The 26,612-nt window shown below is 40.5% G+C and overlaps 1 protein-coding gene and 1 long non-coding RNA gene across 17 annotated transcripts in view; one reads left to right on the forward strand and one right to left on the reverse strand.

Moving 5' to 3' along the window:
- The window catches only part of LOC147345028 (uncharacterized), a 62,211-nt gene extending 36,165 nt beyond the window's left edge, over positions 1 to 26,046 (reverse strand). For both annotated transcript variants that reach the window (XR_015154493.1, XR_015154492.1), the window contains exon 1: positions 1 to 26,046. This exon is cut by the window's left edge and continues 30,713 nt beyond it. This is a non-coding gene — a long non-coding RNA (uncharacterized LOC147345028).
- AUTS2 (activator of transcription and developmental regulator AUTS2) overlaps positions 1 to 26,612 on the forward strand; it is a 1,218,095-nt gene that overhangs the window by 669,186 nt on the left and 522,297 nt on the right. The window lies entirely within an intron of this gene.

The following is a 26,612-nucleotide window of genomic DNA, read 5'->3' on the forward strand; positions in this document are numbered from 1 at the left end:
TGGTCTCTGAGCTTTTACTTTGTTCAGTGAGTCACATCGCGTCTCATGTCATGTCCCTGCCATGACAGGCAGTCCTCTCCCCTCCTTGTAAGAAAGGTGGATATCTGGTTTCTGCTTTGGTCCTTATTGGTTTTTTTTTTTTTAGTAACCTTTCAACTTCAGTCTTCTTTTTAGCCCTGGTTCTGTTAGCCCACAGCCTTGTAATTTAGGTCCTGCTGTTTTCAGGGCAGGTCTTCCAGATGAGATGTATGCTCTACTTCTGAGAAATTGTGTTGTTCTGTGTTCCCGTCAATGTTCTTCACCTTATGTGATGCCTGCTCCTTTCTTCCCCCTTCATTCTGACTCACTTTACTTACTTGTATTTATTTTTGGTTGCACTGGGTCTTCGTTGCTGCACGTGGGCTCTCTCTAGTTGCGTTGAGCAGGGGCTACTCTTTAGTCGTGGTGCACGGGCTTCTCGTTGCAGTGGCTTCTCCTGTTGGGGAGCACGGCTCTAGAGCGCAGACTTAGTATTTTTGGTGCACAGGCTTAGTTGCCCCGTGGCATGTGGGATCTTCTCAGACCGGGAGTCAAACCCGCATTCCTCGCATGGGCAGGCAGATTCTTAGCCATTGGACTACCAGGGAAGTCTCCATCTGACTCACTTTAGAGATTATTCTTTATTTTTTTAAAATCATTGTACTTACATAATGCGCCAGGCTCTCCTCCCTGCTTTAAGGGCGTGGCTGGACCCTCCTTCTGCCCACCTGTCCTACTGTATTCTGAGTACACCGCTGCTCTTCATCTGTGAATCCAAAGATCTGACTCCATTGTCCTGCATCCTCCTCAGAGTGAGAGCATAGCAGTTGGGGTAGGCGGACAGGGGTGAGGGGGCAGAGGTTTCCTACTCACCCCACCCTCCCCGCCAGGGATTCTTTCTGGGCAGAGGTAGGCTCCGGTCCAGCTCCAGGGCAGCATGAGCTGGGACGATGTGGCACAGTTGCCCTGAGTCTCGTGTGTGGCTGCTGCCCTGATTTGTTTAGCAAGCTGCTGTGCCAGTTTACTATGCATGTTGTTACATAGTCGGCTCTAATGTGACTGCCATTTTGCTTCAGTGAGACGATGATTGTTTATGGCAGGGCTGTAATGTGTTGTCAGCACAGGTTACTCGCTACTTGTTGGCAATGGCCTAACATTGCCTGAGACGTAGTGTCACTGTGAAATGGTTTGACAATGTTGAGGCTGTAGTTATGTTGAGCAGTAACAACTGCAGAGGTCGAGAAAGGGCACCAAGGAGGAACTGTGTTCATAAGGCAACGACAGAAAGGGAATACTAAGTAGGACAGCAGCAAATGTCACCAAAGAGCTTCATTTTCACACAATTTTCATAATTCAGTTTGTTTTCTGTGAACGATGTTGATTCAGCTGCTGCTGGGGAGTAGAAACACATTTCTGAGTTGGAGATGAATTTTGTTGAGCATGACCCTGATTACAGTTTTCTTCTTTGAATACTTTTAGGAAGTTCGCAAGACTGCTGAGGAACACACAGATTCTTCATGCATGTAGGAGGCAAGGAATTCATGGGGGCACATTCACAGTGTTTCATTTTGGGGACATTTATCTAATGAGTATCTTACTAACATGATGGACCAGCCTGTGGCCCACCTTAAGTTGTGTGAGAATGCTGTCAAAATGGCATTCGTATTCTTGGCTCTAAGACATTTTTCGGGACCTGTCATGCACAATAGCACAAATATGTAATTATAACAGATAAGGTAAACTCTAAAGTGACTAGAAATCTCTGAAAGTGTCGAGGACAGAGTAACCCTCTGTCAATAAGATTGATGGCCCCTTTAGGACTTTTGAGTATTTTATATTGGTTGGAAGGCATCACTGACTCAATGGACATGAGTTTGAGCAAACTCCAGGAGATGGTGAAGGACAGGGAAGCTTGGAGCGCTGCAGTCCACGGAGTCACAAAGAGTCGGGCACAACTGAGCAACTGAACAACAGCAGCAGTATTGGTTGCTGGTTCTTTTTCCAGGAATCTGTGAAGCAGGCTTTCTGGTTTGGGGTGGCGTCTCCATGAGGAGACATATCTCCACGTGTGGGTGGTGCGTGGCAGCATCCATCCTGGGCTCCTCTGTGGTTCAAGGTGGCTCAGTTGTCTCATATACTGCACGTTGCCTTCAGGAACTCACTCTGCCCTGATTCTTTTCATCTGTAATCTTACAAGCAGTGTGGAAAAGTCTTATAACTTTTAGTAATGACATTTCCCAAGTGTGAACTTCTCTCAATGGACAAAAATGGCAAAATATACATTCTATTTGTGATAGAAGAAGCCAGAACAATTTTGCTCTCAATGTACATCCTATAGTTGCAGAAGAGACTTCTGCTACTAAATACCTTTCTTCCTGAAAGTTATGACCTCCAGACCCTCCCTACCTCTTTCCATTTATGTCATGCACAAGTCCTGAGTCTGGACCACAGCAGGCCTTTTCCCTGTTCATCTTTCTTTTTATTGAAGTATGATTGGCATACGTGTGCTCGGTCATGTCTGATTCTTTGCGACACCAGATTGTAGCCTGACAGGCTTCTCTGTCCATAGAATTTTCCAGGCAAAAATCCTGGAGTGGGTTGCCATTTCCTTCTCCAGGGGATCTTCCCGACCTAGGGATCGAACCTGTGCCTCTCATGTCTCCTGCATTAGCAGGCAGGTTCTTTACCACTAGTGCCACCTGGGAAGCCTGTCTATACTCCTATATGTAAACTCTCATCAAAGCATTTCTGTCACCATATTGGAACCGTTGACTTAAATATCAGTTCCTCCAGTGAACTAAGCTAGATCCAGTGGACCCAGTAAAATTTTGGATCCAACTCATTCCTTACTGTTCTTATTATTTACTGTTACCTGAGGGGCTTGAAGGCAATGGCACCCCACTCCAGTACTTTTGCCTGGAAAATCCCATGGACAGAGGAGCCTGGTAGGCTGCAGTCCATGGGGTCGCTAATAGTCAGACACGACTGAGCGACTTCACTTTCACTTTTCACTTTCATGCATTGGAGAAGGAAATGGCAACCCACTCCAGTGTTCTTGCCTGGAGAATCCCAGGGACGAGGGAGCCTGCTGGGCTGCCGTCTATGGGGTCACACAGAGTCGGACACGACTGAAGCGACTTAGCAGCAGCAGCAGCAGAAGGGCTTGAATAGATGACTTTTGGAGTCAGAGAATACATTACGACTAGCTTAGTAGGAAATCAGAATCCTGGCTTAGGGAGCAACACTTTGTACATGAGTGGTCTTAATAGCCATTTTGTTCTCTAAATAATGTTTGATAGGATTCATTTCTTCATGTCATCTGTCTGGCTGATAGTTTTTTTCTGTTAACATTTTGATTTTCAAGTCTTTTTCTAGTAAAAGGTACAATTTGATTCTCAGGCTTTTAATTTTGTATTAGTGAGAGTACAGAAGACAGCACATAAGATATAGTGCATTTAATTAAAAATATTTCACTAAGTAATATATTTTGAAAAATTGTTTTTTAAATAATCCACACCCTTCAAAAAGCAAGTGTTAGAATTCTGTGGTTAGTGTCTTTAATAATCAGTTTCTTATTTGTTGGTTTACACTTCTTTTTTTTTTACAGGTTTCGTTTAAAGATTTGATGTCTTAGTTGATTTTACGAACTCCAGTTTCTTTTTTTTTTTTTTTCTCATATCAACTTTGTTTTATATATCAAAGAAAAGGAAAGGTTTAAAATTTGCTCGAAGTAAACTCCAATACTTTGGCCACCTGATGCAAAGAGCTGACTCATTTGAAAAGACTCTTACGCTGGGAAAGATTAAGGGCAGGAGGAGAAGGTGACGACAGAGGATAAGATGGTTGGATGGCATCACTGACTCAATGGACATGGGTTTGGGTAGACTTAGGAAGTTGGTGATGGACAGGGAGGCCTGGTGTGCTGCGATTCATAGGGTCGCAAAGAGTCGGAGATGACTGAGTGACTAAACTGAACTGATAGCTTTTGAAAAAGGTATGATAGGTAAAACTAATTTTGCAATGTATGTTTTATGAATGAAGCAATAAAATTGATAGTTGTCATATCTGAAATCTCTTCATAAGATATGAGTTGTAAAAAAGATTTTGACAAGTGATCTGTTGAATTAAAATTTTTTTCATGCTGCCATCTATGTTAAAATGATTCCAAACAGCCCCTCTTTTATAACTGGCCACAGTAGAGTTATAGTGTTCAGTTCAGTTCAGTCTCTCAGTAGTGTCCAACTCTTTTCAACCCCATGGACTGCAGCATGCCAGGCTTCCCTGTCCATCACCAACTCCTGGAGCTTATTCAAACTCATCTCCATTGAGTCAGTGATGCCATCCAACTATCTCATCCTCTGTTGTCCCCTTGTCCCGCCTTCAGTCTTTCCCGGCATTAGGGTCTTTTCAAATGAGTCAGTTCTTCGCATCAGGTGGCCAAAGTATTGGAGTTGCAGCTTTGGCGTCAGTCCTTCCAATGAATATTCAGGGTTGATTTTATTTAGGATGGACTGGTTGGATTTCCTTGCATTCCAAGGGACTCTCAAGAGTCTTCTCCAACACCACAGTTCAAAAGCATCAATTTTTCGGAGTTCAGCTTTCTTTATGGTCCAACTCTCACATCCATATGTGACTACTGGAAAAACCATAGCTTTGAATAGGTGGACCTTTATCAGTGAGGTAATGTCTCTGCTTTTTAATAAGCTGTCTACGTTGGTCATAGCTTTTCTTCTAAGTATCAAGTGTCTTTTAATTTCATGGCTGCAGTCACCATCTCAGTGATTTGGGAGACCAAGAAAATAGTCTGTCACTGTTTCCATTCTTTCCCCATCTACAGTGTTACAGTGTTAGCCCCTGCATTTATAATGAGGACAATTCTTGGTCACTGAGGGTCAGATGTGGGGTCCATGTACCCTACTGTGATATTTATGTCTGTGGACATGTATCGTAAGGATAGATGATTTATTAAATTTATCAAGTTTGGAATCTTCCATAGAAATTAACTTGACAAATATACATAAACTGCATTAAAAAAGATTAGTTCCATATTTAATAAAAATACATCATAAAGATTTTATCATGACATATGCAGCCGTTTACTCTTCAGCAGTGGTAGCCACCTTAAAATGGTTGTCCCTCAGTTAGAGTTTAACAACTGAGTATTTTGGGCCACATAGCATGTTGGAGTTCTTCTCGTTTGGTCTCTGTCTTATATTGGACTGTTTATTGTAACATCCTTGGGTCACTACAGTACATCTTGTTAAGTTTTTTCTGTAATGAACATTTATATCACACAAATGGAAAACTTGGTGGGTCCTCTTGGTAGAAACATGATACTGGTATTTTTAAAGTAAACTTAAATAAGGCCAGAATTTTTATCCTCTAGAGAAAATTTCACGTCTGATTAAATAGTTTACATAAACTTAATCTTTTTCTGCTAGATGCATTATAATCGCAGATATTATTCATGTAGCTATTCCTCTGTGAACCATAAAATGTTCATTTCTTCAAAATGAATATGAAGCTCAAAGCATCAGTGGTCTTAAGAGCATAAAAACTTTATTGCTTTGTGCTTAACATTTTTCAAGTAACTTTGGAAAGCCGAAACAAATTTTGCATTTAGATTAATGAAAGATGTTTTCCATTTGAAGGAACTGGCAAGGGAGCAACAATAACAAAAATCCCCCAAGGTTAAAAATGTAGTGCTTTTGATTCTTACCAGAACTGTGTTAGCAGAACAATCATTTCTCAGCATGGAAAGGTATCATAATTGGTCTATATAGTGGCAATACTGAAAACGAGTATGCTTCAGAGAAAGCTAATATGACTCTACTTAATAATTTCCTTCAAGAGCCTGAATTTGAATGTATATTCCACCCAGCTTGAGGCAAACAATTTGTTCCTATAAGTTCTAGTGGAAGTTACCAGGGGGTCATGCAATTTATTCTTGTCTTGAAGTTTTCAAAACTGTGTAGAACCAAAGACACATCTACTTGCCTTTTTCCACTAGTAATTTGATGCAGTTGGCAATGGTGCTCTCTCTTCTCCCAAATTCTATTATGTTGGAAGGGGAGAAGCATTCATAAGATATTGTGACAAAAAATTCTTCCTGGAGATGTTTCCTCTTTGTGTTTGAACCTCTGGTTCACTTGTGAATGTTTGCATTCTTGCTGCTGATCAGAATAGACTTACTTTTTGTTGTTGTTATCGTTGTTCTCATGGGTGTTTTTTTTTTTTTTTTTAATGCCATCTTATTTGTGCTTTTTACTAAGATTGGCCAGTTTTCCAAAATGTTTCTTTATACAAAAGTTTTTGGCTGTGGGACTTATTTAAAGCCCCACCACAGAAGAGAAGGATCTATACATGAAAATGTGAGCAATGTGAGAGAATATTTTCTTTTCCTTGAGCAGTTGACCATTTTAGGAGGAATGTGTCTACATGTTAGAGGATAAAGATACAGAGATGGAACAGGTGTCAGAGGAATGGCTTACTATCTACATTGCAAGTACCAGTACCAGGGATAAGGAAAAGCCAGAAGGTATTTCTGGGAGAGGATAAGGGATAGTTACAGACTTCTGTTTCTGTTCTTTGATCTTAATTTTTTTTTCCTCTTATGTTTCTAAGAATTAACAAGATGTTGACGGTTATGTTGTCTTAATATCAAACAGAGTATAGACTCTGGAATCACACCCAACCTTAAATTTGGGGACATTGCCCTGCAGTTTAATTCACATTCCCCAAATACTTCTATTTCTTAGTATTAATGGTTTTATTTTTCAAAAATAGTATTTGTTGCCTTAATCTGAAAATAATTATGGCTTCCAGTCCTCTCATGTTTTAAACACTCAAGGATTAAAAATAAACTTTATAATCAGCTTTGCTGCTGATTCTTATAGTTCAAGCAAGTAAGAAGAAGAATGGGGAAAGGTATGTGGCAGGTTTGCAGATAGCCATGTTAGCGAAACGTGTTTTGTGAGGGTGTTCATATTGTACATCTAGTACCTGCATGAGAACAGCCATGTCTGGCTAGTTTCTTGTGATTTAAGTATATACTTTGTCTTTTTTTTAATGTAGTAAACTAGTATGTTTTCTGTAAGTGAATTTTAAGAAAATTTAATTTATTTGCTTAAGAAAAGAGACTAGGATAGTAAGGAATTGAGGACTAGATTAGAAAAATAATCTCTAAAGAGAATAAAAATTGTGATATCTTTTCTTCATTCCCTTCTTCCCCTGAACTTTTAAGATCAGTTCTCCTAATGAGAAGCCAAGTGACATGCCATTCTTTTTTTGTTCATTTTCCTTTTTAGTTCTTTGCAGTCTCTTTAGTTTCTTTCTAGTTTCTTTTCTGTATGACTACTAATGAGGACAGTGTGAAAGATGCAGGGTGAGGGAAGGGAATGAAGGCTGCTGGTCTGTAAGCAGAAACATTAATCCCTGGATGATAGGAATATTGAATATTAACTGTGACTGAAAATATTATGTTGGTCTTATTTAAGCTTAACCACTGACAGCCACTTGAAAAGTTAGTTTGTCTTCAGTCAGTCAGTTCAGTCACTCAGTCGTGTACAACTTTTTGCGACCCCATGAATTGCAGCACGCCGGGTCTCCCTGTCCATCACCAACTCCCAGAGTTCACTCAGACTCACGTCCATTGAGTCGGTGATGCCATCCAGCCATCTCATCCTCTGCCGTCCCCTTCTCCTCCTGCCCCCAATCCCTCCCAGCATGAGGGTCTTTTCCAATGAGTCAACTCTTCGCATGAGGTGGCCAAAGTATTGGAGTTTCAGCTTCAACATCAGTCCTTCCAAAGAAATCCCAGGGCTGATCTCCTTTAGGATGGACTGGTTGGACCTCCTTGCAGTCCAAGGGACTCTGAAGAGTCTTCTCCAACACCACAGTTCAAAAGCATCAACTCTTCGGTGCTCAGCTTTCTTCACAGTCCAACTCTCACATCCATACATGACCACTGAAAAAACCATAGCCTTGACTAGACAGACCTTTGTTGGCAAAGCAATGTCTCTGCTTTTGAATATGCTATCTAGGTTGGTGATAACTTTCCTTCCAAGGAGTAAGCGTCTTTTAATTTCATGGCTGCAATAACCATCTGCAGTGATTTTGGAGCCCCCAAAAATAAAGTCTGACACTGTTTCCACTGTTTCCCCATCTATTTCCCATGAAGTGATGGGACCAGATGCCATGATCTTAGTTTTCTCAATGTTCAGCTTTAAGCCAACATTTTTATTCTCCTCTTTCACTTTCATCAAGAGGCTTTTTAGTTCCTCTTTACTTTCTACCAAATTTTGTCTTGCTGCTAAGCTGCTAAGTCACTTCAGTCGTGTCCGACTCTGTACGACCCCATAGACGGCAGCCCACCAGGCTCCCCCGCCCCTGGGATTCTCCAGGCAAGAACACTGGAGTGGGTTGCCATTTCCTTCTCCAATGCATGAAAGTGAAAAGTGAAAGTGAAGTCGCTCAGTCGTGTCTGACTCTTAGCCACCCCATGGACTGCAGCTTACTAGGCTCCTCCATCCATGGGATTTTCCAGGCAAGAGTACTGGAGTGGGGTGCCATTGCCTTCTCCAAGTTTGTCTTAAATGTGGTTTATTTAGGGAAATACCATCAGAGGCCATTCAAATCTTATTATGACAACTTTAACTTCTTAAGTAAGTAGAATAAATCAGTTTCCTTCTCAGGTCCACATCAAATAAGGCTGCTTTTGTAAGTTATGCAGTTTGCAACTGCAGCATCAGTGGTGTCCTCTGCAGGACACTATTGGGTTGTGCAGCATACAACGTACAGAACTCTATAAGGCGACCCAGTAATTCCATTTGTAGATATATACTGAAGAGAATTGAAAAAATTACATAGCTATAAAAACCCATTTAGAATGCTCATGCAGCATTATTCATAATAACCAAAAGGTGGAAACAAACCAAATGTTCATCAACTGTTAAATGGATAAACAAAATGTGGTATATCCATATAATGGAATATTTCTCAGCCATAAAAAGAAAAATACTGAACCTTGAAAACAGTATACTAAGCGAAAGAAGACAGACACAAAGGGCACATACTCTATGATTCCATTTATATAAAATGTCCAGAATGGATAAGTCCCTAGAGTCTGAAAGTAGATTCATGTTTGCCAGTAGCTGACAGAGAAGGGCATGCAGAGTGATTGCTTGATGGATATGAATTTCATTTTGGGGATGGTGAAAATGTTCTGAAATTAGTGGTGATAGTTGCACAGCCTTGGAATATACTAAAAAACCTAGTGAAATGTACAATTTAAAATGGTTAAAATGATGAATTTTGTGCTATGTGAATTTTATCTCTATTAAAAACTGGTACTAGAAGAAGTAAAATAAATGTATCCGATGGGGGCTGACTGTAAATGAGTATGTGGGAACTTTTTGGGGTGATGGAAATGTTATAAAACTAGATTAAGGTGATGGTTGCTTAATAGTATAAATGTATTAAAACTCATAAAATTGTACATTTAAAGTGTGGGTGAGTTTTAGGGAATGCATTTATACCTCAATAAAACTTAAAAAAAAATATAAGGCAGTAGTGAAATCAGAGCCATTGTCTGAATTTTAGAAATATTGAAGAAGAGCTTTCCAAATATGAATTTATCACAGTAACTCTGGATGTTGTTGTGTTTCCTGTGGTTTCCCAGGACCCTGTGATGCAAAAACGCGTTGTCATTTCCATGCTGAATTACTTGCCTTGGAACATAGCCGTTTGCAGATGTCCTGTTTGTCTGAGATTGGGCATGTTTTGTCATACCAACTCTGATTTCTATTGTTGGTGACACATTAATAACTGTAGTACTTTCTTCTCTGCAGAAAAGCTGCTTCAGTGTTAATATTTGCAAATTAAATTGTATCTTCTTTTTGTGCTAGGTTGTCCTCAAAAATCGCTGATTGGTTTGTTACAGACATCCCTGTCTCAGCTTCTCTGTCCTCTTTTAGTTTAAATATCTGAATGCTGTGGCAAATTGCATTATGAAATCCTGTGTACTTATTTGCTGTCTAGTGTGTGGAAATGGCATTTCCTCATTACCAAAGATAAGCTCTAAATATTGTCATTTTCACCGCCTCCCCCCCGAGTTATGCAATAATATATTCAAAAACCTTTTCTCCATAGCTTTGTCTCTGAGCCATTTTTTTCCTGAACGCTGACACCAGATGCAGGCTGCATGGACATTAGTCCCAGGGACATCTTGTCTTCTCCCTCTGACAGGGAGATTACAGGAAGCAGTGCTGACTCCTCTTGAAGATTCACAATGTGCTGACACGATAATAGGGCATGAGTGGGCTCTGGAAGGCCTTTTTCCTTGAGCTCGGTTGAAAGAGGAACAGAGGCAGACAACTCCATGGTCTGAATTTCGTTAGCTGTGTGACAATGAGGGAGATAAGTAGATGTGACAGTTATGAATGATCCTCTGTCATGCACTTATGCGTTCAGACTCAGATAAACTGACACTGCTGTCAGACACCAGCTATGGAGAGCTGAGACCTCTGATGAACCTTCTAATATGGTAAATGGGAGTCTTAATTCTTCATTAACTGGAAAAAGGAGATTTGGCCATGTAATTTTCTCCTTGCTGCCTATTTTAAAGATTCCAATAACCCAGCATTTACAGTTGACTAGGCAGGGATTGCTTCCCCCCACCCTACACTTGCAACATGCAGACTGTGAAATCTGAGGAAATGCCGCTTAAACCTAGACTTATTGCCTTGGTTATCTTTAATGACTTTGAAATGTATTGGCCTCATTATGGAACAGTGCAGTTATCAATTCCTCTAATTAGGTGATGTGCTCCCATAAGAAATTTAACATTAAAGCACAAAACTGAACTAGTTAGAGGCATGCAATGCAGGCAACCTCAGTATCAGTGATAAATTTAAGATACTGTTTCTTTATCAACTCTTTTACACCTTCACTCTGACTCCTCCTTGAAGACTAGAGCTTGGGGCAGTTTCCTTAAGGGTCGTACCTTATTTCGCACCTCTGATACCTGTTGTGACATTTGAGTGCTTCTTGATAGTAAACTGTGATCTCACCTTGCACTAAATTGACTAGGAGCCTGGGGAAGGGAGGGAGTGAATGGATTATATTTAGCTGCTCTAAGTATCAGCACATCTCTATTTCTCAGTATTTATCTCATGGCTTGTTACTCTTTCTTATAGAGTTAAAATAGCATATTATTCTTTCCTATCTAATTCCAAAAAATTTCCTTTCTGTAAGTAGCTTGGCACAGACTTTTTTTTAAAAATAAAGATTGGGACCATTATTTGTTCATTAAACAGTGATGCTATTTCAATTAGATGTGTTTCATCAGTTGCATTTCTAGAAGACTGAGATGAGGCTTCTGGGTTTAGGCTGCAGTGAAGGGATGCTAGTTATCTTTTTTAAAACAAAATATTTATATATTTGTCTGCATGGGATCTTTAGTTGCGGCATGTGGAATCTAGTTCCATGACCAGGGTTGGAACCCGAGCCCCAGGCATTGGGAGCTCGGAATCTTAGCCACTGGACCACCAGTAAAGTCCCGATTCTAGGTGTCGTAACTCTTCTTTACCTCAGTCATACATCCGAACAACAAAAATAATTGTGGCTTCCCCTTTGGGGAAACTATATAGTTTAATTAGTGTTTTCTAGTGATGTGCAAATCCTTAGAGAAAAGTTAACAAAATAAACCTAAGAAATTACCTTTGGGGTTTATTATCATTATTATTGCTAATTGTGATCATTATTACTACATGGGACTAGTTATTCTTTTAAGTTGGCTACTTGAAGATGTATTTCAGATCTCATGGAGTGAAATTTACCTTTAATGTGACAGTGCTCAAATCAGAGTAGCTCAGCTGGTAAAGAGTCTGCCTACAATGCGGGAGACCCCAGTCTGGTTCCTGGGTTGGGAAGTTCCCAACCAGGAATTTCCCAGAAGGGATAGGCTACCCACTCCAGTATTCTTGGGCTTCCCTGGTATCTCAGACAGTAAAGAATCCACCTGCAGTGAGTGAGACCTGGGTTCGATCCCTTGGTTGGCAATATCCCGTGGAGGAGGGTATGGCAATCCACTCCAGTATTCTTGCCTGGAGAATCCCCATGGACAGAAGAGCCTGGTGGGCTACAGTCCATGGGGTTGCAAAGAGTTGGGCATGACTGATTCAGCACAGCACAGTACTAAATATAAACATATAGAACAGTAGTTTTTTTTTAACCAAATGGCTCTTGATTTTTTTAATTAATTAATTTAAAAAAATTGAGGTACACTGGGTCTTCGTAGCTGCACACCAGCCTTCTCTAGTTATGGCAAATAGGAACTACTCTCTAGTTGTGGTTCACGGGCTTCTTATTGCAGTGAACACGTCTGTAAATGTGTTCAGTGATAATATTATACCTCTTTCTGAACCAGTTTTTATCCTTAACATAGATTTGCTTTGAACCTCTGCAGTGTCTTGACTGCTGCCTATAACAGCAGTTGTAGCCAGGACCTCCCTAGTGTGAGGGTTTTTATAAACCCTTTTCTCACAGCAGGGAAGGTCTTGTTGGGGCTCCACCTGTCACCCATGCTCAGACTCAGAGAACAGTCCTGCCCCTTGCTGTGGCACCTTCCTGGAGTCTGGCCCTTCCCTGGTGCTTCTGTTCTTCTTGTTATGCAGGTTTCTTAGTGTCTTAGTTTCTGCCTTGATCACTCCCTATTATCTTGTTCAGTATCTCTCTGTCAGGAATTGGGGCCCTGATCTTGCTACAAGTGGGTGGCAGAAGGACCCACTGGCTCCTTATAGAATTTGAGAGTCTGGAGTTTAATTGCCTAGATCGAAATTCTCATTCTGTCACCTGCTGTCTAAATGACCTTAAGCACGTTATTTAACTTCTCTGTGCCTCAGTTTCCTGACTATAAAATGGAGTTGATAATAGTGCCTATGTCATCAAGGTTCTTAAAGATAGTTACCTGAGTTAATACATGTGAAACACTTAGACCAGTGCTAGTCACATCAGTAAGCATTAATAAATGCCATTTGTTACTGCTTTTGCTTCTGCTGCTATCATTTTACCATTTCTCCTCTCTCACAATCCATAACAATAAACCAAGCCCTCTTAACTCTTGATGCATCTATTATTCTTAGCATTTGAGCCCTACTACTTGCTGTTTCCTTTTTCAGCTCCTGTACTCACGTTACTGTGTGTGAAATTGTAAATCAAAACAGAATTGATCACCATGATATAAAAGAGCCCTGGAATATACCAGCATATCCTTTCTCTCCTTCTCTCCTTTATCCTAACCATCCTGTCTAGTCTTGAGGAAAATCTTTTGTAAGGTAAGCCATTCATTTTGAATCTAATAAATATATTCATTGGGTTGAATGTAGCAAGTCATATTCGTTGGAATAGAAAGGTATGTAGAGAAGGTCCCTCCTGTCAAATAGCAATAATAAAACAGTAGTATTAACAACTTCTCAGAGAGTGTGGTATTGGAGTTGGATTTTTAGAGAGGAGTAAATGTTTCCCAGATGAGTAGAATTAGAATATTCCAGGCAGGACTAGCTGCACGTGGGTAAGGAGGTGAGGCAGTGGATGCCAGTTCTGACTGGTACAAGTTGAGCATTTAGGAGGGTGAGGTTCAGGTTTCAGGGGGCGGGAGTGAGAACAGAGAGGGATGCACTGGCTTGGCACGAAGACCCTTGTGTACCACGCTCAGGAGTCTGGACCTAATCCCGTGGACAGTTGGAAGCCTTTGAAAGATTTGCAGCCAGCAAGGGATCTGATCTGATTTGCTGGCTCACTCTAATGGCTCTGTGGAAGGACGTCTTGGAGAGGAGTTCAAGACCAGAGCCGAGGGACATGTCAAGTAGTGTTTCAAGTGCTAACTATCCCCTCCTGCTTCTCATGTTGCTAAATAGAGTGGAGCAGAATGATACGCGTTTCTGAGAGACGGGTGTTTGAGCCGACTTCCCAGCAGTCTCTTGAGTACATGGAGAGGGTGCGTGGAGGGAAGACACATAATCCTTACCCTGCCCTCTTCTCTCTTAATCTTTTAAAAGAGACAGGAGAAAAGCTCCTATCACATTGGACTTGACTGAAGACAGAAGTCCTTGAGCATCCTTCCCCTAAGTGCTGGCAGGCCTGGGGCTCGCAAAGGAGAGATTAGAATAACACCCTCCCTGTTCAGTGAGAGGGCAGACGGACCCTCGCACTGGATGGTTCCGTTCCCAAGTCTCTCCTGACAAGTGCTGCGAGCATCCGATGTCCTTGGCTTCTCTTTTGTGATGCTTACCCTGCAGCAGTTAAGTGTTCAGGGCGTTCTGTGTCTTTCTTTCCCCTCAGTTGCTTCAAGAAGATGAGAGTTTGCTTTAAAAAAAACAAAAAAAACTGTCAAAAAAGCTCTGTGAAATGGCATTAAGAAAAGGAAATCCCACACTCTGTTCAGCGTGCTTCTCTCTCCAACTGCCATTGTCCCTTTTTGCCCCTCCCAAAGCCTTGCAAATTCTTATTTATGTATATCAGTGTAATTATTTGTAGGAAATTAGTAGGATTTCGTGTCCTGATTGGCAGTGATACCTTTCTGCCTCTCCCTTTTCATCCTCTCTTCATCCCTAGCAAATTGTTATTTCTCAGAGTATTATTATTGTAATTACTTTAAAGAAATTGACAAAAATACCACAACAATTTCATGCCTCAGAATCATTACACAGGTTTGGTGGAGGGAGAGATTTCTATATGTCAGTGAGGTATGTGGTATTCCTAAATGATTATTCCAGAAATACTAATCAAAAATGTCTCCCTCCAGAGTAGCATGATGGCTTTAATATCAGCTGCTGTTTCTTTGAATGGGGTTGCCCAATCTTTCATCAAAGAAACACATCACCCATATCCCTGTCTTTAAAAACAGCAATTATGTGTAAATGCCTCCTGATTTATTTGAGCCAGGGCCACTGGCCAGTATGAGTCACCACAATTTATTGCTAACCGTCACTTTTACATGATAGGTCTGTAACAAATATCTACCGCATATTGTTAAATTAATCTTCCATTTAAAATTAATGGAGTTAGACTCCCCAGGTTCAATGTAATTTCGTGTTCACGGGCAGGGAGGGATGTGTGCTGCATACAGAATGAGACAAGGCCCAACGCCCTAATCTTTCATCACCTTGAACCTGGAGACTAGGACACGTCTCAGCACCAACTAATGAGATTGAGCCGGCGTCTCTCCTGAGGATGCCGGCTCAAAGAGGCTTTTCTGCTCAGAAATAGCAGGCTCCGTCTTATTTTAATAATTCCTCAGATATGACAAGTCTGATGTTATGTATGAAAGAGCCAGGCTTGAAAAAGAGATAAAATGAATTTTATATCATTACTTCAAACCCAAAGCCAAGGGAAGTGTGTTGCAGTTAAATTAGAAAAAAAAAAAAAAAAAAAAGGCAGGAAGCATTTTAGCCATGAAATATAGTGACTGTAAACCAGGAGCCATCCTTTCATTTATTTTAATGCACAATCACCTTAGATTTCTATAATTCTTGTACCTTTTCATGCATGAATCAAAATAATGTAGATGAAAGCAGGAGCTTGTTCAATAAACATTTAGATGAAAATATCAGCAGGAACATGTAATTCCTGATAGGATATGTCACATGAAAGCTCTGAAGTCCCCTCACTTCTTTTCTCTGACGTCTTTTCAAAATGCACTTTTCTTCTATGTGCTGCTTACCTACTATTTAGTCTTTTAAAGTTTAAAAATGATTAAGCCAGATTACACAGTAGTATTGGGTTCTCTGGTTTTCTATTTCTTAATCCTTCTTACAAACTCGGTGACTTTTTTTGCATGCATGAAAAGTAGGGCCCCACAGAATAGTTTTCAGTTCTCAGGCATTGGCTACTGTAGTTCTGGCAAATGGTTGCTGCTGTTCTTAAATTCTTAGAGATTAAGCTCCAGGAACAATGGGACCCTTCTCATAGGTAAAGATAATGTGTCTAAAAGGACAGTGAGGTGGAGCTTCCCTGGTGGTCCAGTGGGTGCAAATTTCATTGTAAGAATTTGCCTTGCAATGCAAGGGGGGACATGGGTTCCATCCCTGGTCATGGAACTAAGCTCAGGAACTAAGATCCTATATGCCGTAGAGCAGCTAGCCTGTGTGCTGCAACCAAGACCCTAAAACTGAAACCTGATGTAGCCAAATAAAGTAAAAATAAAACAGTGAGTTGTAATGGGCAAGAAAGGCACAGATGAGGTAAACATCCTGTTTTATTTTTTCATTCTATGAGTTGAACTCTAACTTTAATTACTTCTGATTATTTCAGAAAGGAATTCTAAGGGCATTTATACTTTGTGTCTATAATAATGCAATATATAAGTGAGTCCAAAACTCTTGTCTTTCTGATTTAATTTGGGTCCAAAGTAAAATTTCCAAAGAAGTAGGGTTAGTATTTTTCTATCTGTAGATGATGATAATACTATAATTATAATTATTATACTTAGTTAATTCTGTAACTTAGAATTCTGTTATGTCATAAACTCTATATCTCAGTGAACATAGGGTTAAAGAAAAAAATGAAAATTCCAGTACAAGAATCAAGTATATTCACTAGTGACTTATTGACACATGGCAGTTTTAAAAATTACATCATTTTGGTAGGCTATTTGTAAGGAAAGATTTTTAAAATGTTATTCAGTGTCTCTACTTGAATAAGATTTAGAAAATCTTAAGGGGATTTTACAACTAGGTAAATGGGTAAAAATGATGAAATTACCTTACAAATTGGAAAATAAAGAAATGAATAATAGTAGGGGCCTCTGTCTATGAAACTGAATTGCTTTGCTCCTTAATAGCCTCTCTTTTGACGTCTTTATTTGTTGCATTTTCTACAGCCAGGGTGGTGGTGAGTGCCATCCAACAGATCCCCTTTTCAGGGTTCCACTCAAGACCTCCCTGCCTTAGGTTCTATATGTTGTGATCCTCTGCCTTCTTTTGTATATCCTCACCTTCTTTCTTCTTTCTTTTTCTCCTTCCTTCCCTCCCTTGAAAAGTCTGCTTATTCTGTGCTTTAGAAGCTTCATCTTTTTGAATTTTCCCTTTTTGTTGTGGGGGCAGAGGGCAGGTTGATATGCTCAGGCTTCAGGTCCAGTGTACTTCTGGATGTAAGCTCAAAAGAATTGAAACTAGGGATTCAAATGGATACTTGTGAGCCAGTGTTGGTAGCAGCATTATCATAATAGTCAAAAGGTGGAAGCAGCCCAGATGCCCCATCACCAGATGAGTAGATAAACAAAATGTGGGATATCCATGTAATGAAATACTGTTCAACCTCAAAAAGCAAGAAAATTCTGACATTTACTACCACAGGGATGAACCTTGAAGATATTTTTGGCTGCACTGTGTCTTTGTGGAAATTCTGACATTTACTACCACAGGGATGAACCTTGAAGATATTTTTGGCTGCACTGTGTCTTTGTGGCTGCACGTAGGCTTTCTCTAGTTCTGGCAAGCAGAGGGTATTCTCAAGTTGCAATGCACAGGCTTCTCATGCAGTGGCCTCTCTTGCTGTGGAACACGGGCTTAATTGCCCACCACATATGAGTTCCTAGTTCCTGGACCACGGAACGAATCCTAGTCCCCTGCATTGGCAGGTGGATTCTTAACCACGGGGCCACAAGCGAAGCCCCAGAAGGAAGATTCTTACGTGCTCTGTTCTGTAACAGTTCAGGTAAAATTTGTTAAAACTCAGCTTTATTTCATTGGATTTACTTTATTTCTGTCTAGTGAATTATATTTACAATAAAGCCTTTTATTTTAGATATTGGGATTTTTCACACCTTTGAAAAGTCTTCCTCCTCCTGTCCCCCTGCCTCTCTAATAAGCCCCAGAGATCAAATCAAGACCATAAGATTCAGAAATCGGAAAGTTTCTGCCTTTTGCAGCTTATTCGATAGGAATAAAAATGACTGATAGCTCTCTCTCCCAGACCCTTTTGTTCGATTCAACTATGATTATGGAGCCTATTAGCTGGAGTTACAACCTATTTAAGAGCAGTGCTTACGAGTAATGGGGGCCAAATGATTTTGGAAAGTTCAGACGTACTGGACTCCCTGCAGAAATGAATTCAGCCCTGAACATATTGATGCAGAACCTGAATGAGGCTGCTCCGGTGGGAGTAAGAGAATTGTGATCTCTGCAAGAAATGAGTGGGTAGTAGAATTAAAGATCAGATAGATGTTCGGCTCAAGGGCAGTCTCAACTCTGAAGTTCATCACAGCAATTTAATCAGGCTCCAATGAGTGTTGCCCAGAAAAGAATCAGCCTTGTGTGTGACAGGAAATAGAGTGTATTTAAGAGTCTTTTATTTCTGCTAATTCTGTGTGCAGAGGCTTCCCAGATATATACGAAGATGAGGGAATGGCTACATTTGATTGGTGATGGCACTTTGGTTTACTTTGGTTCAGAAAATGAAATCTGGAGAAGATTTACACAAGGTCATGGTCTTGTCCAGAAGGAGCATGCCACATCAAAAGTTTCAGTTTTAAAATTTTCACAGATTAAACTGGCCAAGGACCATCTTTGGCTGGAGCCATCTGTTGCCTGCTCTCCTGTTTTGAAACTGTTTTTACGTAAAATATTTGTGTATCTTCAGAGAGAGCTGTATAGCATAGTGGTAAAGAACTTGAGCTTTGGAGGAAGGCACACCTGGCCTTGAATACCATCTCTTCCACTTGCTAGCTGTGTGACCTTGAGCAAGTTACATCAACTGTCAGACCGGAGTTTCTTTCCCTATGAAATGAGAATGATAACTCCCACTTCACAAAATTATGGTGAGACATAAATTAAATGAAGCAATATATATTAATTGCTTTATCATAGTGCTGCACATAATACGTGCTCGATAAATGGTAGTTCCTTGAAGCTGAAGGATTCTCATCATCTTCTTCCTCCTTCATTTCCCTCTTAGGTACCCTCTTTGTGAGCCAGAGAGATCACTGTTTTAGGCACCATCAAGAAAACCTTTTATGGGATGTGTGGATTCAGAAATGGGGAAAGAGAGCAGAGTATAAAGCCTCTGGAGGCTTGGGCAGCTGATTGATTGTCAAGAGCCCAAAGGAAAACTCACCCTCCCCCTAACCCCTGGAAGTGCGTTATATTGACACATAATTAGCCAAGAAACATTTGGGGAGTCATGTTATGGTTTTATACATATGACAAGAAGAATCTGTTTTTCTTCTGTGTTACTCACCAGCTCTTAACTTTGTTTACTCGGTAATGTATAGGTATTTTTGTCTGACTGATAAAATTTGAAAATAATATATTAAATATATTAGGACTTTTCTTCTCCACTTTAGGGGTCTGTCAGAGTGTGTCTCTGTGTCTTAATATTCCTATCTGTATTCTTATATTTATCTGTGTATATATGTGTGTGCGTGTAAAGAGAGAAAGAGGCAGAGAGAATGAATGAGTGAATGAATGAGAACTGAGAGCCAGATTATCAGCTTTATTGATGTCTGAGTAAACACCCAATAATTTATAAAAGGCAGGGCACTCAGGTGAAAACTGGATTGGAGAAGGCTACCAAGTATCCTCTTAAAGTGAAGCCTCCTAAGCTTCTATCTTGGGACCCACAGGAACGTGCCTGCACCTGCAGTCCATTTACTAGCCAGCTGCATGGATCCAGGAGCACACACCAGCCTCAACTGTGCCGCACCTGCAGTCCAGAGACATCTAGAGAAGGGACTGCTTACCCTTGAGGGATCTCACCCACTCTACAGTTGGCCCAGTCACATGCCCCCTTCTGACTATCAAAGGGTGCTGGAGAAAGTTTTCTTCTCTGGGGTTAAGGTGAGCAGGTGAAGGGAGGTCCATAGAAAAAACATACCGTAGAATAGAAAGTGGCCAACACTTTGAAAACATGAAAGATACAAGTAACAGAATAATTGTGAACGCCTGGCTTCAAACATTTGTTAACATACACAGTTCAGTTAGTTCAGTTTAGTCACTCAGTTGTGTCCAGCTCTTAGCGACCCTAGGGACCACAGCATGCCAGGCCTCCCAGTCCATCATCAACTCCCAGAGTTTACTCAAACTCATGTCCATTGAATCAGTGATGCCATAAAACCATCTCATCCTTTGTCATCCCCTTCTCCTCCTGCTTTGAATCTTTCCCAGCATTAAGGACTTTTCAAATGAGTCAGCTCTTTGAATCAGGTGGCCAAAGTATTGGAGTTTCAGCTTCAACATTAGTCCTTCCAATGAACACTCAGGATTGATCTCCTTTAGGATGGACTGGTTGGATCTCCTTGCAGTCCAAGGGACTCTCAAGAGTCTTCTCCAACACCACAGTTCAAAAGCATCAATTCTTCAGCCCTCAGCTTACTTTATGGTCCAACTATCACATCCATACACGACTACTGGAAAAATCATAGCCTTGACTAGATGGACCTTTGTTAGCAAAGTAATGTCTCTGCTTTTTAATATGCTGTCTAGGTTGGTTGTAACTTTCCTTCCAAAGAGTAAGCGTCTTTTAATTTCACCATCTGCAGTAATTTTGGAGCCCCCAAAAATAAAGTCTGCCACTGTTTGCACTGTTTCCCCATCTATTTGCCATGAAGTGATGGGACCAGATGCCATGATCTTAGTTTTCTGAATGTTGAGTTTTAAGCCAACTTTTTGACTCTCCTCTTTCAATTTCATCAAGAGGCTCTTTAGTTCTTCATTTTCTGCCATAAGGGTGGTGTAATCTGCATATCTGAGGTTATTGATATTTCCTCCTAAATTCTTGATTCCAGCTTGTCCTTCATCCAGCCCAGCGTTTCTCATGATGTACTTTGCACATAAGTTAAATAAGCAGGGTGACAATATACAACATTGATGTACTCTTTTTCTTATTTGGAACCAGTCTGTTGTTCCATGTCCAGTTCTAACTGTTGCTTCCTGACCTGCATACAGATTTCTCAAGAGGCAGGTCATGTGGTCCCATATTCCCTTCTCTTTGAGAATTTTCCACAGTTTATTGTGATCCACACAGTCAAAGGGTCTGGCATGGTCAATCAAACAGAAACAGATGTTTTTCTGGAATTCTCTTGCTTTTTTGATGATGCAGCTGATGTTGGCAATTTGATCTCTGGTTTCTCTGCCTTTTCTAAAACCAGCTTGAACATCTGGAAGTTCACGGTTCATGTATTGCTGAAGCCTGGCTTGGAGTATTTTGAGCATTACTTGACTAGCGTGTGAGATGAGTGCAATTGTGCGGTAGTTTGAGCATTCTTTGGCATTGCCTTTCTTTGGGATTGGAATGAAAACTGACCTTTTCCAGTCCTGTGGCCACTGCTGAGTTTTTCAAATTTGCTGGCATATTGAGTGCAGCACTTTCACAGCATCGTCTTTTAGGATTTGAAATAGCTCAACTGGAATTCTGTCACCTCCACTAGCTTTGTTCATAGTGATGCTTCCTAAGGCCCACTTGACTTCCTATTTCAGGATGTCTGGCTCTAGGTGAGTGATCACATCATCATTATTATCTGGGTCATGAAGATGTTTTTTTGTATAGTTCTTCTGTGTATTCTTGCCATCTCTTCTTAATATCTTCTGCTTCTGTTAGGTCCATACCATTTCTGTCCTTTATTGTGCACATCTTTGCATGAAATGTTCCCTTGGTATATCTAATTTTCTTGAAGAGATCTCTAGTCTTTCCCATTCTATTGTTTTCCTCTATTTCTTTGCATTGATCACTGAGGAAGGCTTTCTTATCTCTCCTTGCTATTCTTAGGAACTCTTCATTCAAATGGGTATATCTTTCCTTTTCTCCTTTGCTTTTCACATCTCTTCTTTTCACAGCTATTTGTAAGACCTCCTCAGACAGCCATTTTGCTTTTTTTGCATTTCTTTTTCTTGGGGATTGTCTTGATCCCTGTCTCCTGTACAATGTCACGAACCTCCATCCATAGTTCATCAGGCACTCTGTCTATCAGATCTAGCCCCTTGAATCTATTTCTCACTTCCACTGTATAATTAATTGTAAGGGATTTTGTTTAGGTCATACCTGAATGGTCTAGTGGTTTTCCCCACTTTCTTCAATTGAAGTCTGTTTTTGGCAATAAGGAGTTCATGATCTGAGCCACAGTCAGCTACTGGTCTTGTTTTTGCTGACTATATAGAGCTTCTCCATCTTTGGCTGCAAAGAATATAATCAATCTGATTTTGGTGTTGGCCATCTGGTGATGTCCATGTGTAGGGTCTTCTCTTGTGTTGTTGGAAGAGGGTGTTTGCTATGACCAGTGCATTCTCTTGGCAAAACTCTATTAAGCCCTTGCCCTGCTTCATTCTGTACTCCAAGGCCAAATTTACCTGTTACTCCTGGCGTTTCTTGACTTCCTACTTTTGCATTCCAGTCCCCTATGATGAAAAGGACATCTTTCTTGGATGTTAGTTCTAAAAGATCTTGTAGGCCTTCATAGAACCATTCAAGTTCAGCTTCAGCATTATTGGTCAAGACATAGACTTGGATTACTATGATATTGAATGGTTTGCCTTGGAAATGAACAGAGATCATTCTGTCGTTTTTGAGATTGCATCCAAGTACTGCATTTTGGACTATTTTGTTGACTATGATTGCTACTCCATTTCTTCTAAGAGATTCTTGCCCACAGTAGTAGATATAATAATCACGCTGACCACAGCCTTGTCTAACTCAGTGAAACTAAGCCATGCCATGTACGGCCACCCAAGACGAATGGGTCATGGTGGAGAGTTCTGACAAAATGTGGTCTACTGGAGAAGGGAACGGAGAAGGCAATGGCAAGCCACTCCAGTACTCTTGCCTAGAAAATTCCATGGATGGAGGAGCCTGGTAGGCTGCAGTCCATGGGGTCGCTACAAGTCGGACACGACTGAGCGACTTCACTTTCTACTTCTCACTTTCACACAATGGAGAAGGCAATGGCAACCCACTCCAGTGTTCTTGCCTGGAGAATCCCAGGGACGGCAGAGCCTGGTTGGCTGCCGTCTATGGGGTCGCACAGAGTCGGACACGACTGAAGCGACTTAGCAGCAGCAGTAGCAGGAGGAGGGAATGACATACAGCTTCAGTATTCTTGCCTTGAAAATCCCATGAACATAACACAGCATACCATGCCTTTTCTATCAGTGATACTTAAGTGATTTGGTTATTTTGATTAAGTAAATTATTATCTGTTTAGTGCCTTAAAGATTCAGAGAAACCTATCAGAAGATGTACAGATCATATTAATAAAGAAATAATATGAATCGAGTGTTTAAATGATATTGTTGTTTTCTGTCACTAACACAGAGGAACTATTAAAAGGTGAAGACTGTGTAACTTAGGGTTTTGGGTTTCACTGAGGAAGCCAGTGCTACTGTCTATCCATTTAATGCTCTCTCACACCCACCCCTCCTCCAAAACATCAACAAACAGAACAAACAAGGTAGTTACCTCGAAGAGGATAGCAAATTGTTGACATACCAAATACACAGGTAGAAAATTAAAAAGCTTAAATGGTCATTTTGAGTTGATAGAACAGTATTCTTTGATGACCGTGTGTGTGCGTGAGAGTGAGAGAGAGAAGGGACAGGGAGAGAGACTGATTGATTGACACGGGGTGCCCATGGCCCCTTGGGGGGCTTGCCTTGTTTCAGAAAGTGAGCCCCAATACCAAAAGAGGATTTTGGAATCATAGAATTTTAGACCTAAGGGGAGGGGGAAAAATTCTTAGACATCACCCAGTTTCACAGAAGGTATTCAATTTCCTCATAGACTTTGGACTGTGACTTTGTGTTTATGAATCTGTGAAGAAGGCGCAGCAGTAAATACTGTTCTGAGGATGTGGGAGCCGGGCTGCCACACTTGCCGTATTTAGCTTGCTGATGTAACGAACTGTTACGAGGAAAGATTTGTGCAAAAGGAAAGGAAGACAGAGGGATAAAATATGAACCATTACTTCCTCTTCACGAAACAACTCCATCCTGTTGTGTATCAGCTTTCAGTATTCCTTAGGTATTTTACTGGAATCACTGCCTCTTTAAACATTTATGCTATTAAAAAATCAGACCAATTGTTGACATAAAGTTAACATAGCAGCTGCTATATAGACAGAATATGAATTTTTTATGCTATTGATGAGAAGTTTATGTCATTTATATGCTGTAGTAAGGATAGAAGATGGGTTTTTGAATCCTGTAAAAGCTACTGCCGGTACCATTCATATTAGCTGTGATTTGAATCAAAATATTAAGATGGCTGTTTTTTCAGTGTGTGTGTGTGTTTCTGTGCAAAATGGCTTGTCTATGACTAGGATGGGTGAAATTACCTGGAGAAAAATAGTAATGGTTTTCTTTTGTTTATGTTTTGCTTTGTGAAAGGAAGGATTGATAGCATTTAATATTTGATTTATCTACCCTTTCCTTCACCATCAAAGGAATTAACTGTTGTGATGATAAAACCATATTTCATGTAATTGATGGTGCCATCAGTGGCAAGATGCAACATTATTTTATGTACCACTAAAAATATGCACTAACAATTAAACTGAGATGCCATCGATTTTAAGATGCATTTCAATTTCAGAGATGTTTGAGATGTGTAAATAAGTTATCTTAGAGTCAATGAAATGGCATGTGTAGTTCTCTTTGTATGTCTGTGTATACAAAATATACTTGTATTTGGTTATGTTTTGCTTCATTTTTACTGATTCTGCTTAGTTGCTCACTTGTGTCCAACATTTTGGAACCCTTTGGACTGTCTCCTGCCAGGCTTCCCTGCCCATGGGATTTTCAAGCAAGAATGCTCGAGTGGGTTGCCATTTTCCTCCTCCAGGGTATCTTCCTGATCCAGGGATTGAATTCACATCTGTATCTCCTGCATTGCAGGTGGATTCTTTACCAGCTAAGCTATCCAGGAAGCCATCATTGTTACTGATTAGATTTTGTTGTTGTTCAGTTGCTCAGTTGTGTTCAACTTTTTGAGACTCCATGGACTGCAGCAAGGACAGGTTTTCCTGTCCTTCATCATCTCCCAGAGGTTGCTAAAACTTATGTCCATTGAGTTGGTGATGCCATCCAACTATCTCGTCCTCTGTCATCCCCTTCTCCTCCTGCCTTCAGTCTTTCCCAGCATCAGGATCTTTTCCTGATTAGGTTTTAAATTTGCTATTTACATGTGTTTGATACAGTTAATTTAATATGGCATGAATGTGGAATCTTTACTTAAAAGGATCATTTGGACACTTTCTCAAGCTTTCAAAAGGAAAAGAAAAGGGTCAGGTGTAAGGAGGCCAATTGGCATAAAGTAAGAGTATTTCTTTTCAGAAAAAAATTTGAAAGAACAACAAAGTAAAAAAGGAAGGTAGAGGTGAGTGGTCTTAAGTAGGAGCCAGCAAACTGCTATGTTAATTTTCTAAGAGAAAGAAGATCTTTGCTAGTTTATCAAAATCTAGTAGTTTATCTGATTGCATAGTTATACTTCTCAGATGGTGTCTCTGAAGAGTGAATACTCCAAAAATCATATGACTGTAGTTAATAATAATGTATGCTGCTGCTGCTGCTAAGTCGCTTCAGTCGTGTCCGAATCTGTGCAGCCCCAGAGACAGCAGCCCACCAGGCTCCCCCATCCCTGGGATTCTCCAGGCAAGAACACTGGAGTGGGTTGCCATTTCCTTCTCCAATGCATGAAAGTGAAAAGTGAAAGTGAAGTCGCTCAGTCGTGTCCGACTCTTCGCGACCGCATGGACTGCGGCCTACCAGGCTCCTCCGTCCATGGGATTTTCCAGGCAAGAGTACTGGAGTGGGGTGCCATCAAATTTCAGGTGCGCTCACCAGGCACACAGATACATGCACATAATGGTAACTATGTGCAGAGAAGGATACATTAATGAACTTAACTGTAGCAGTGATCATTTCACCATATATGTATATGTTGTTAAAAAGAGTCAAACAGGACTGAGTGACTGACTGAGTGAGCACACACTGAGCCCATCAAAGCGTGTTGTAAAACTGAAATACATGCCATTTTATTAAAAAATAAAAATTTCTATATATGCATTACAAGACAAAATACTAACAATAGATATAACAATAATGCAGGTCATATATTAAGTGCTCAATAAATCATGGACATTTTTCCATAGTAATTTTTGGATACTGTTTAGTGTACCATTGTATGATAAAGCATAATTTTTTAACCATTTCCTTGTTTTTGAACATTTAGATTATTGGTAGTTTTTCAGTTTAATATTATGGCTGCCATGAATATCCTTGAACTTTCTTATTGTCACATGTACCTAGTGATTATTTTAGGATCAACTGCTAGGAGCTCAAATGCTGGAGCAAAGGCTATACATGTTATGGTAGCATTACACGTGTTGTGTGTTTAGTTGCTCAGTCATGTCCAACTCTTTGCAACCGTTTGGACTGTAGCCCACCAGGCTACTCTGTCCATGGGATTTTTCAGGCAAGAATACTGAAAGGGGTTGCCATTTCTTCCTCCAAGGGAATCTTCCTGATCCAAGGATCAAACCCACATCTCCTGTGTCTCCTGTATTGCAGGAAGATTCTTCACCCACTGAGCTGTTGGGGAAGTCCATATGT

The sequence above is a fragment of the Bos grunniens genome, chromosome 25 (assembly GCF_055505025.1).
Source record: "Bos grunniens cultivar Pamir isolate PY7600 chromosome 25, Bosgru_T2T1.0, whole genome shotgun sequence".
NCBI classification, from domain to species: domain Eukaryota; kingdom Metazoa; phylum Chordata; class Mammalia; order Artiodactyla; family Bovidae; genus Bos; species Bos grunniens.